Genomic DNA, 9,808 nt, shown 5'->3' with positions numbered 1-9,808 from the left:
GTACCTGGATATGCACATGAAAAGCATGCACAGAAAGGGCATGGATACACCACAATGGTACTCAGTGCGTGCCAAGCCTAACCTCGGTTGGGTAATGACAAAGAATGTCAGGGTCCTACTGAGATTAAATGAAATATAAGGTATAACAGTATAGAATGAGACATTATAACTAAGTGCAACAGTAAGAAATAACACATAATAGAAGGAACAACAACAACTATAACAAAAACAAGATAATCACGAAAAAGAGTACAACTCAACTCAGAGATAACAAACGGGGATCTCTCAAGATACCATCTGTAGTCCCAATATACATATCCAGTGGATCTCCCGGGATACCGTCTCGTAGTCCAACTCATAGTGCATGGGGATCTATCGGAATCCCGATCCGTAGTTCCAAATGTAAATACCCAGTACTAGGGAAATCTACATGGTGCAGTCTCGTAGTTCCAATATAAAAGTGCAGGGGGGATCTCTCGGAATACACATCCGTAGTCCCAAAGTAAACATACAGGGGGAGCTCCCGGGATACCGCCATGTACTCCCAAAGTAAACACACAACAACAAGAAGAATACACAATTCAATTCAAATTCCATACCAAGGTAAAATAGGTATTTCTAGTCTAGCATGCTGCACATAATCCAAATAAGACAGTTTGAGCAAGTAAAGCAATTAAGTCAATTAGATATGCTTCCCTAAGCAAACAATAAGCTTAAATTGCAAGTAGTATAAACAGGAAAAGAAACACAATTATAATTACTTAAAGAAAACCGGAATTTTCAACAATTAGCATAAGTACGCACTTTTTACCTCACGTATAAGACATTTCAAATATCAATAATACCAAATCCTAAGGGGAGTTCCCCCACACAAGGTTAGACAAGCCACTTACCTCGAACCAGCTCAAAATCAACCCGAAACCACGTTCTTGCCACGAGTACTCGACTCCAAATGGCCCAAATCCATTCAATCAATTACATAATGTAAATAACACTTCAAGTAACTGATTCCACTAATTAATTCTAAGCTAATACGCGAAAATAGGAAAAATGACCAAAATGCCCTCCGAGCCCACATCTCGGAATTGAGTAAAATTTATATTTTTAGGATCCTCATACTCTCACGAGTCTACCCATACCAAAATTATACAAATCCAATGTCAAATCCCCAATCAAAACTCGAATTTTAGATCTAAGAACTTTCCCCCAATTTTCATCCAAAATTCTAAAATTAAATGATGAATTCATATTTAGATTAATGGGTTACAAGAAAAAAGGAATTAAGAATCGTTACCCAATCGATATCTCTGAAGATCCCTCAAAACCTTGCTCAAATCCGAGCTCCCAAGCCCTAGCTTTCTCAAAAATGGCTAAACCCTCGATTTTGAAATTTTATATTTTGCCCAGCTATTTCCTTGTTCGTGAACGCGAGAGGGCCCTCGCATTCGCGAAGTACAATTCCGCTTGGGTCCAGCTTCCCTTCATCGTGAACGCGCTGCCCTGGTCACGGACGCGATGGCCAATCTCTTCTTCCTACGTGAACGCGGGACCATCATTGCGAATGCATAGGTATAAGACCTCCCAGCTTCGTGAACGCGGGAGAACCTTCGCGAACGTGAAGCATTAAACTACCCAGCCCCAGCTCCTCTTTGCGAATGTGAGACCCCACTCGCGAACGCGAATAAGGAAACCAGAACTGGGCTGCTGCAATTTTCTACAATTTCTCTAAGTTCAAAAATGACCCGTTGAGCATCCGAAACACACCCGAGGCCCCCGGGACCTCAACCAAACATGCCAACCAATCCTAAAACATCATTCAAACTATTTCCAATCTTCGGAACGCTCAAAACAATATCAAAACACCAATTTAACATCGGATTCAAGCCTAAGAACTCCAAAACTCTCAAATTACGCTTTCGATCAAAAAGTCTATCAAACCCCATCCGAATGACCTGAAATTTTGCAAGCAAGTCACATTCAACACTACGGAGCTACTCCAACTTCCGGAATTTCATTCCAACCCCGATATCAAAATCTCACTATCGAGCCGGAAACTTCAAAAATTCAACTTTCGGCATTTCAAGCCTAAATAAGCTACGGACTTCCAAAACACAATCCGAACATGCCCCCAAGCCCTAAATCACCCATTAGAGCTAACAGAACTGACAGAATTCCATTTCGATACTGTCTTCACACTACTTCGACTACAGTCCAAATTCTAAAGCTTAAGCTCTCATTTAGGGACTAAGTGTCCCAAAACACTCCGAAACTCAAAACCAAATATCTTGGCGAATCAAAATAGCAGAAACAAACACGGGAAAAACACTTAATATGGGATTGCGACGTAAATTCTTAAAACGACCGGCCGGGTCGTTACAGGTTTAGTTCAAATTACTCTTATAAATTTCAAGCATACTAAATATTAAATTCTCTACCAAACTATTTGATGAACATTCTCTACTTGAAACCAAAGGTAAATCAGAGTAAGGAAAAGACTTTTAGGTGCACTTTTAATCTAATATCACGATTATATATACGTTCGCGTGACATAATTGTGATTTCCAATATTAAAACTGAGGTATGCGTTCGTGCAACTTTGACCAAACTTTCTTAATTAACAAAATCTAATAAATTATGTACACATATGCGTGACATGATTCTTGACACGCCAAATAGAATAAATACACGTACGCATGATTTGTTTCAAATAAAAGCGGTAAAAGGTAAAATGCACATAGGTTCTAAAACATGTAATTAAGCAATTGATTAACCCAAGTATAAATTGCTAAGAGACCGTGCTAAAACCACAGCAAGAGTGCCTAACACCTTCTCCCGGGTTAACATAATTCCTTACCTAGTTTTTCTGGTTTCGCAGACTTTAAATGAAGTCAAATTTCCTCGACTTGGGATTAAAAATAAACAGGTGACTTGGGACACCATAAATTATCCCAAGTGGCAACTCTGAATAAATAAGTAATCCCGTTTCGATTATTATCACTTTAATTGGGAAAACTCCCTTATATTCCCATTTCGGGTAAAAAAAGAGGCGTGACACTTATATAATGGATCTGTGACGACCCGGCCGATTGTCTTAAGAATTAACGCCTCGATCCCCTATTAACTATTTTCCCCGAATTTATTTATGCTATTTAGATTTGTCGGGATGTTCGTTTTTGAGTTTCGGAGAGTTTTGGGACACTTACTCCCTAAATGAGAGCTTAAGTGTTGGAAAGTTAGCCGTAGTCAGAACAGTGTGAAGATGGCCTCGGAATGGAAATCCGACGGTTACTTAGCTCCGTTGGGTGATTTCAGGCTTAGGGGCGTGATGGATTGTATTTTGGAGGTCCATAGCTAATTTAGGCTTGAAATGTCGAAAGTTGAATTTTGAAGTTTCCGGTCCGATAGTGAGATTTTGATCCGAGATCGGAATGAAATTCCAAAAGTTGGAGTATCTCCGTAGTTTGAATTTGACGTGTGTGCAAATTCAAGTCATACGGATGAGGTTTGATAGACGTTTTGATCGAAAGCATATTTCTAGAGTTTTGGAGTTCTTAGGCTTGAATCCGAGGTTAAATTGGTGTTTTGGTGTTGTTTTGAGCATTGCTAAGGTTGGAACAAGTTTGATGATGTTTTAGGATTTGTTGGCATGTTTTGGTGTTTGGTTTGCTTAATAGAAGTTAAATTTGGACTTAGGAAGATTTTTGCATTGCTGGTATCTGTCATAACCGCACCTGCGGTTTGGGTCTCGCAGGTGCGGAGCCGTAAAAGCGGCATTTCAACCGCAGAAGCAGAATTGGGGAAGTCCAGCAGGATCCGCAGGTGCGAGAAGGATACCGCACCTGCGATGCCGCAGGTGCGAAAAATGTATCACAGGAGAGGATTCTTGGGACTTTAGTGATTTTCGCAGATACGGTCGATTCTTCGTAGAAGCGGGACCGCAGAAGCGGTCCCAAGGCCGCAGAAGCGTTCCCAAGGCCGCAGATGCGTAAACTGCCGGGCAAATTATTTTAAAAGGGGTTCCACGACTTTGGGGTTTATTTCACCATTTTTATCACGGCTTGGGAGCTTTTGGGACGATTTGAAAGAGGGATTTCAAGGGAACTTCATTGAGGTAAGAATTTGGACCTAATACTCATTTTTATGCTATTATTTCACTGATTAGAGCTAGAAATCATGGAAATTAAAGGTGAAAATTTGGGGAAACTAGGGCTTAGTATTGGAGACCTTTGAGTAATGATTTGAGTGACCATTTGAGGTCCAATTTTGGTAATTTTGGTATGCATGAACTCATGAGAGTGTGAGAATTTTGAAAATATAAATTTTACCGCTTCCGAGGCGTGAGCTTAAGGGGTGTTTTGGTAATTTTACATAATTTCACGTATTAGCTTAGAATTTAATTGTAGAATCAGTTATTTGAAGTGTTATTTACATTATGCAATTGAATTGAATAGATTTGGGCCATTTGGAGTTGAGTACTCGTAGTAAAAACGTGGTATCGGGTTGATTTTGAGCCAATTTGAGGTAAATGGCTTGTCTAACCTTGTGTAGGGGACCTTCCCCTTAGGATATGATATATTTGATAATTGACATGCCTTGTACGTGAGGTGACGAGTGCGTACTTAAGCTAATTGTTGGAAATCCGATTTTACTTTAAGTATTTCAATTGAGTTCCTTTTTCCTGCTTTATTCTACTTGCGAATTTAGCATGTTGTAGTTTAGAAAAACATGTTTAGTTAACTTAATTGCCTATTTGCTTAAACTGCTTTAATTGCATTATGTGAAGCATGTTAGGCTAGAATTAACTGTTTACTTGGTATGAAATTAGCATTTAGTTGAGTATTCTTGTGTTGCTTCTGTGTATTTTTAATTTGGGACTACGGGATGGCATCCCGGGAGATTCCATGTACGTATTTTTGATCTAAACTGAGGTGCAAGATACCAAGAGATCCCTGACACGTATATTGAGGATACCAAGAGATCCCTAACATATATTGAGGATGCCAAGAGATCCTCGGGATACCAAGAGATCCCTAGCATGTATTGAGGATACCAAGAGATCCTCGTGATACCAAGAGATCCCCGGTTATCATCCTTGTTATTAGTGGTACTTCCTTGTGGTTGACCTTCATCTCTGTTTTCGTATTGTACTCTTATTATCCTATATAGATTCTTACTGTAGATTCTCAATTGCACTGCTATCTTATCTTGTCATCTTTATATTTTATTTAACCTCAGTAGGGCCCTGACCTTCCTCGTCACTACCCAACCGGGGTTAGGCTTGGCACTTACTGAGTACTGTTGTGGTGTACTCATGCCCATCTGCGCTTGCTTTTCATGTGCAGATCCAGGTACCGCTACCCAGGCCTATCATTCTTGAGGAGGCGACTGCTCTAGAGACTTTAAGGTACATCTGCCATGTCCGCAGATCAAGAAATCCCTTTATATTCCTGCTTTTAGTATTTAGCCCTTATGTACTTTCCTGTTCTTATTAGACATTCCGGAGTTAGAGCTATGTAGTATTGATTTTAGCTTGTGATTCGTGGGTTTTCGGATCTTGTATTTATGTATTGGTATTGAGAGTTAAACATGGTGTAAGCCGAGCGGCACATTTAAACACTATTACTACTTTATTTCTATTTTAAATTGTTTACTTTTGCAAATTTTGGTTTTTCTTCCACAAATTAGGCTTACCTAGTCGTAGAGACTAGGTGCCGTCACGATGGTTCACGGAGGGCGAATCGGGGTCGTGACAAGTTGGTATCAGAGCTCTAGGTTCATAGGAGTTATGGATCATAAGCCGGTTTATTAGAGTCTCGCTGATCGGTATGGAGACGTCTGTACTTATCTACGAGAGGCTATGTAACTGTTAGGAAAATTCCACTTTATTTGATTTCCTTGTTGTGCGATATTTTGACATCACAATTCTAAATTTTTATCTTCTATTCTCTCACAGATGGTGAGGACACGTGCTACCCGAGATGATCAGGCACCCGCGCCCCTTACTGCAGCCGTCAGATACCAAAACCGTGATGCTGGCTATGCCAGGTGTACCGCGTATTGAGTGGAGGGGTACTTTAGATCACACTCCCAGTAGAGTCATTTCTTTTCTTAAAGCTCAGCGTATGGTTGAGAAGGGGTATGACACGTATTTAACTTATGTGAGAAATGTCAGTATTGATATCCCTTCAATTAATTCAGTCCCAGTAGTACTGGATTTTCCCGATGTGTTTCTAGCTGACCTTCCGGGCATGCCGCCTGATAGAGATATTGATTGTGGCATTGATCTGTTACCGGGCACTCAACCTATTTCTATTCCTCCGTATCGTATGGCTCCTCCTGAGTTGAAGGATCCGTTACAGGAATTGCTTGATAAGGGTTTATTCAGCACAGTGTATCACCTTGGGGGTGCTCCTATCTTGTTTGTAAAGAAAAAAGATGGTTCTATGCGTATGTGTATTTATTATTGCCAGTTGAACAAAGTGACAGTTAAGAACCGTTATCCTTTGCCTTGTATTGATGATCTGTTTGACCAGTTTCAGGGCGCACAGGTGTTTTCCAAGATTGATTTGCGCTCAGGTTAACATCAGTTGAAGATTCGGGAGCCAGATATCCTGAAGACTGCTTTCAGGACTCGGTATGGTAATTACAAGTTCCTTGTTATGTTATTTAGGCTAACCAATGCCCCAGCAGCCTTTATGCATTTGATGCACAGTGTGTTCCGGCCGTATCTTGACTCGTTCATCATTGTCTTTATTGATGATATTCTGGTGTATTTTTGGAGTTGGGAAGATCATGAACAGCACCTGAAGACTGTGCTTCAGACTCTGAGAGAGAAGAAGTTATATGCTAAGTTCTCGAAATGTGAGTTTTGGTTAGATTTAGTGGCATTCTTAGGCCACATGGTATCAAGTGAGGGTATTTAGGTGGATCTGAAGAAGATAGAGGCCGTGCAGAGTTGGCCTAGACCATCCTCAGCTATTGAGGTCCGCAATTTCCTTGGTTTGGCGAGCTACTACCGTCGTTTTGTGGAGGGATTTTCATCGATTGCAGCCCCTATGACCAGATTGACCCAGAAGGCTGCTCCGTTCCAGTGGATGGAGGAGTGTGAGGCGAGCTTTCAGAAGCTCAAGATAGATTTGACCACAACCCCAATTTTGATACTACCTACAGGTTCAGGGTCTTATACGATCTATTGTGATGCCTCGAGGGTTGGCCTCGGAGCGGTGTTGATGCAGGACGGTAGGGTGATTGCCTACGCGTCTAGACAGTTGAGGATACATGAGAATAACTACCCTGTTCACGACTTTGAGTTAGCTGCCATTATTCACGCCCTGAAGTTTTGGCGCCATTATTTATACGGGGTTTTCTGTGAGATTTATACCGACCATCGGAGCTTGCAGCACCTGTTCAAGCAAAAAGATCTAAATTTGCGCCAGATGAGGTGGTTAGAGTTGCTAAAGGACTATGATATCACTATTCTGTATCACCCGGGCAAGGCCAATATGGTAGCCGATGCTTTGAGTCGATGGGCAGAGAGTTTGGGGAGTTTGGCTTATTTACCAGCATCGGAGAGGCCTATGGCGATGGATGTTCAGGCCTTAGCCAGCCAGTTTGTGAGATTGGATATTTTGGAGCCCAGTCGGGTTCTAGCTTGCGTGGTTTCTCGGTCTTTCTTATTTGATCGCATCAGGGACTGACAATATGATGACCCTCATTTGCTTGTCCTCAAGGACAAGGTTCAACACGGTGATGCCATTGATGTGACTACTGGTGATGATAGGGTATTAAGGATGCAAGGTCAGATTTGTGTACCCAATGTTGATGGGCTTCAGGAGTTGATTCTGGAGGAGGCCCATAGCTCGCGGTATTCCATTCATCTGGGTGCCGCGAAGATGTATCAGGATTTGAGACAGCACTATTGGTGGAGGCAAATAAAGAAAGATATAGTTGGATTCGTGGCTCGGTGCCTCAACTGTCAATAGGTGAAGTATGAACACCAGAGACCGGGTGGGTTGCTTCAACAGATAGAGATTCCGGAGTGGAAGTGGGAGCGAATCACCATGGACTTTGTAGTTGGGTTCCCATGGACTCTGAAGAAGTTTGATGCTATTTGGGTGATTGTGGATCGGCTGACCAAGTCCGCTCATTTCATTCCTGTGTGTACTACGTATTCTTCGGAGTGGTTGGCGGAGATTTATATTTGGGAGATTGTTCGTTTGTATGGTATTCAGGTTTCCATCATTTTAGATAGAGGTACTCAGTTCACATCACGGTTCTGGAGGGCCGTTCAGCATGAGTTATGTACTCGAGTAGAGTTGAGTACAACATTTCACTCTCAGATGGATGGACAGTCCGAGCACAGTATTTAGATTCTTGAGGATATGCTCCGTGCGTGCGTGATTGAGTTTGGAGGGTCTTGGGATCAGTTCTTGCCATTGGCGGAGTTTGCTTATAACAACAACTATCAGTCCAGCATTCAGATGGCACCGTATGAGGCTTTATATGGCAGACGGTGTAGATCCCCAGTGGGTTGGTTTGAGCCGGGTGAGGCCAGATTATTCGGCACAGATTTAGTTCAGGATGCTTTGGAGAAGGTTAAGGTAATTCAGGATAGACTTCGCACAGCCCAGTCCAGACAAAAGAGTTACGCGGACCGGAAGGTTTGTGATGTTTCCTATATGGTTAGAGAGCTGGTTCGACTTCGGTTTTCACCTATGAAGGGCGTTATGAGATTCGAGAAGAAAGGGAAGTTTAGTCCGAGGTTTATTGGCCCTTTTGAGATATTGAGGCGTGTTGGGGAGGTTGCGTATGAGCTTGCCTTACCTCCCAGCTTGGCCGAATTTCATTTGGTATTCCATGTTTCGATGCTCCAAAGGTATCACGGTGATCCGTCGCACGTGTTGGATTTCAGTTCAGTCCAGTTGGACAAGGATCTATCCTATGTTGAGGAGCCATTGGCAATATTGGACAGGCAGGTTAAAAAGCCGAGGTCAAAGAACATTGTATCCGTAAAGGTTCAGTGGCGGGGTCATACGGCCGAGGAGGTGACTTGGGAGGCCGAGTAGGATATGCGCAACCATTACCCTCATCTTTTCACTACTTCAGGTATGTCTCTATGCTCGTTCGAGGACGAACGAATGTTTAAGTGTAGGAGGATGTGATGACCTGGCTGGTCGTCTTAAGAATTAATGCCCCGATCCCCTATTAACTATTTTCCCGAGTTTATTTCTGCTATTTTGCTTTGGCGGGATGTTCGGTTTTGAGTTTCGGAGAGTTTTAGGACACTTAGTCCCTAAATGAGAGTTTAAGTGTTGGAAAGTTGGCCGTAGTCGGAACAATGTGAAGACGACCTCAGAATGGAAATCTGATGGTTCCGTTAGCTCCATTAGGTGATTTCGGGCTTAGGGGCGTGATCGGATTGTGTTTTGGAGGTCCGTAGCTAATTTAGGCTTGAAATGCCGAAAGTTGAATTTTTAGAGTTTCTGGTCCGATAGTGAGATTTTGATCCGAGGGTCGGAATGAAATTCCGAAAGTTAGAGTAGCTCCGTAGTATTAAATGTGACGTGTGTGCAAAATTTCAGGTCATTCGGACGAGGTTTGATAGACTTTTTGATCGAAAGCGTATTTCTAGAGTTTTGGAGTTCTTAGGCTTGAATCCGAGGTTAAATTGGTGTTTTGGTGTTGTTTTGAGCGTTCCAAAATTTGGAACAAGTTTGAATGATGTTTTAGGATTGGTTGACATATTTGGTTGAGGTCCCGGGGGCCTCGGGTGAGTTTTGGGTGCTTAACAGAAGTTAAATTTGGACTT

This window comes from Nicotiana sylvestris, chromosome 4 (assembly GCF_000393655.2).
Source record: "Nicotiana sylvestris chromosome 4, ASM39365v2, whole genome shotgun sequence".
Classification (NCBI taxonomy): Eukaryota; Viridiplantae; Streptophyta; class Magnoliopsida; order Solanales; family Solanaceae; genus Nicotiana; species Nicotiana sylvestris.
This window is presented reverse-complemented; position numbering follows the sequence as displayed.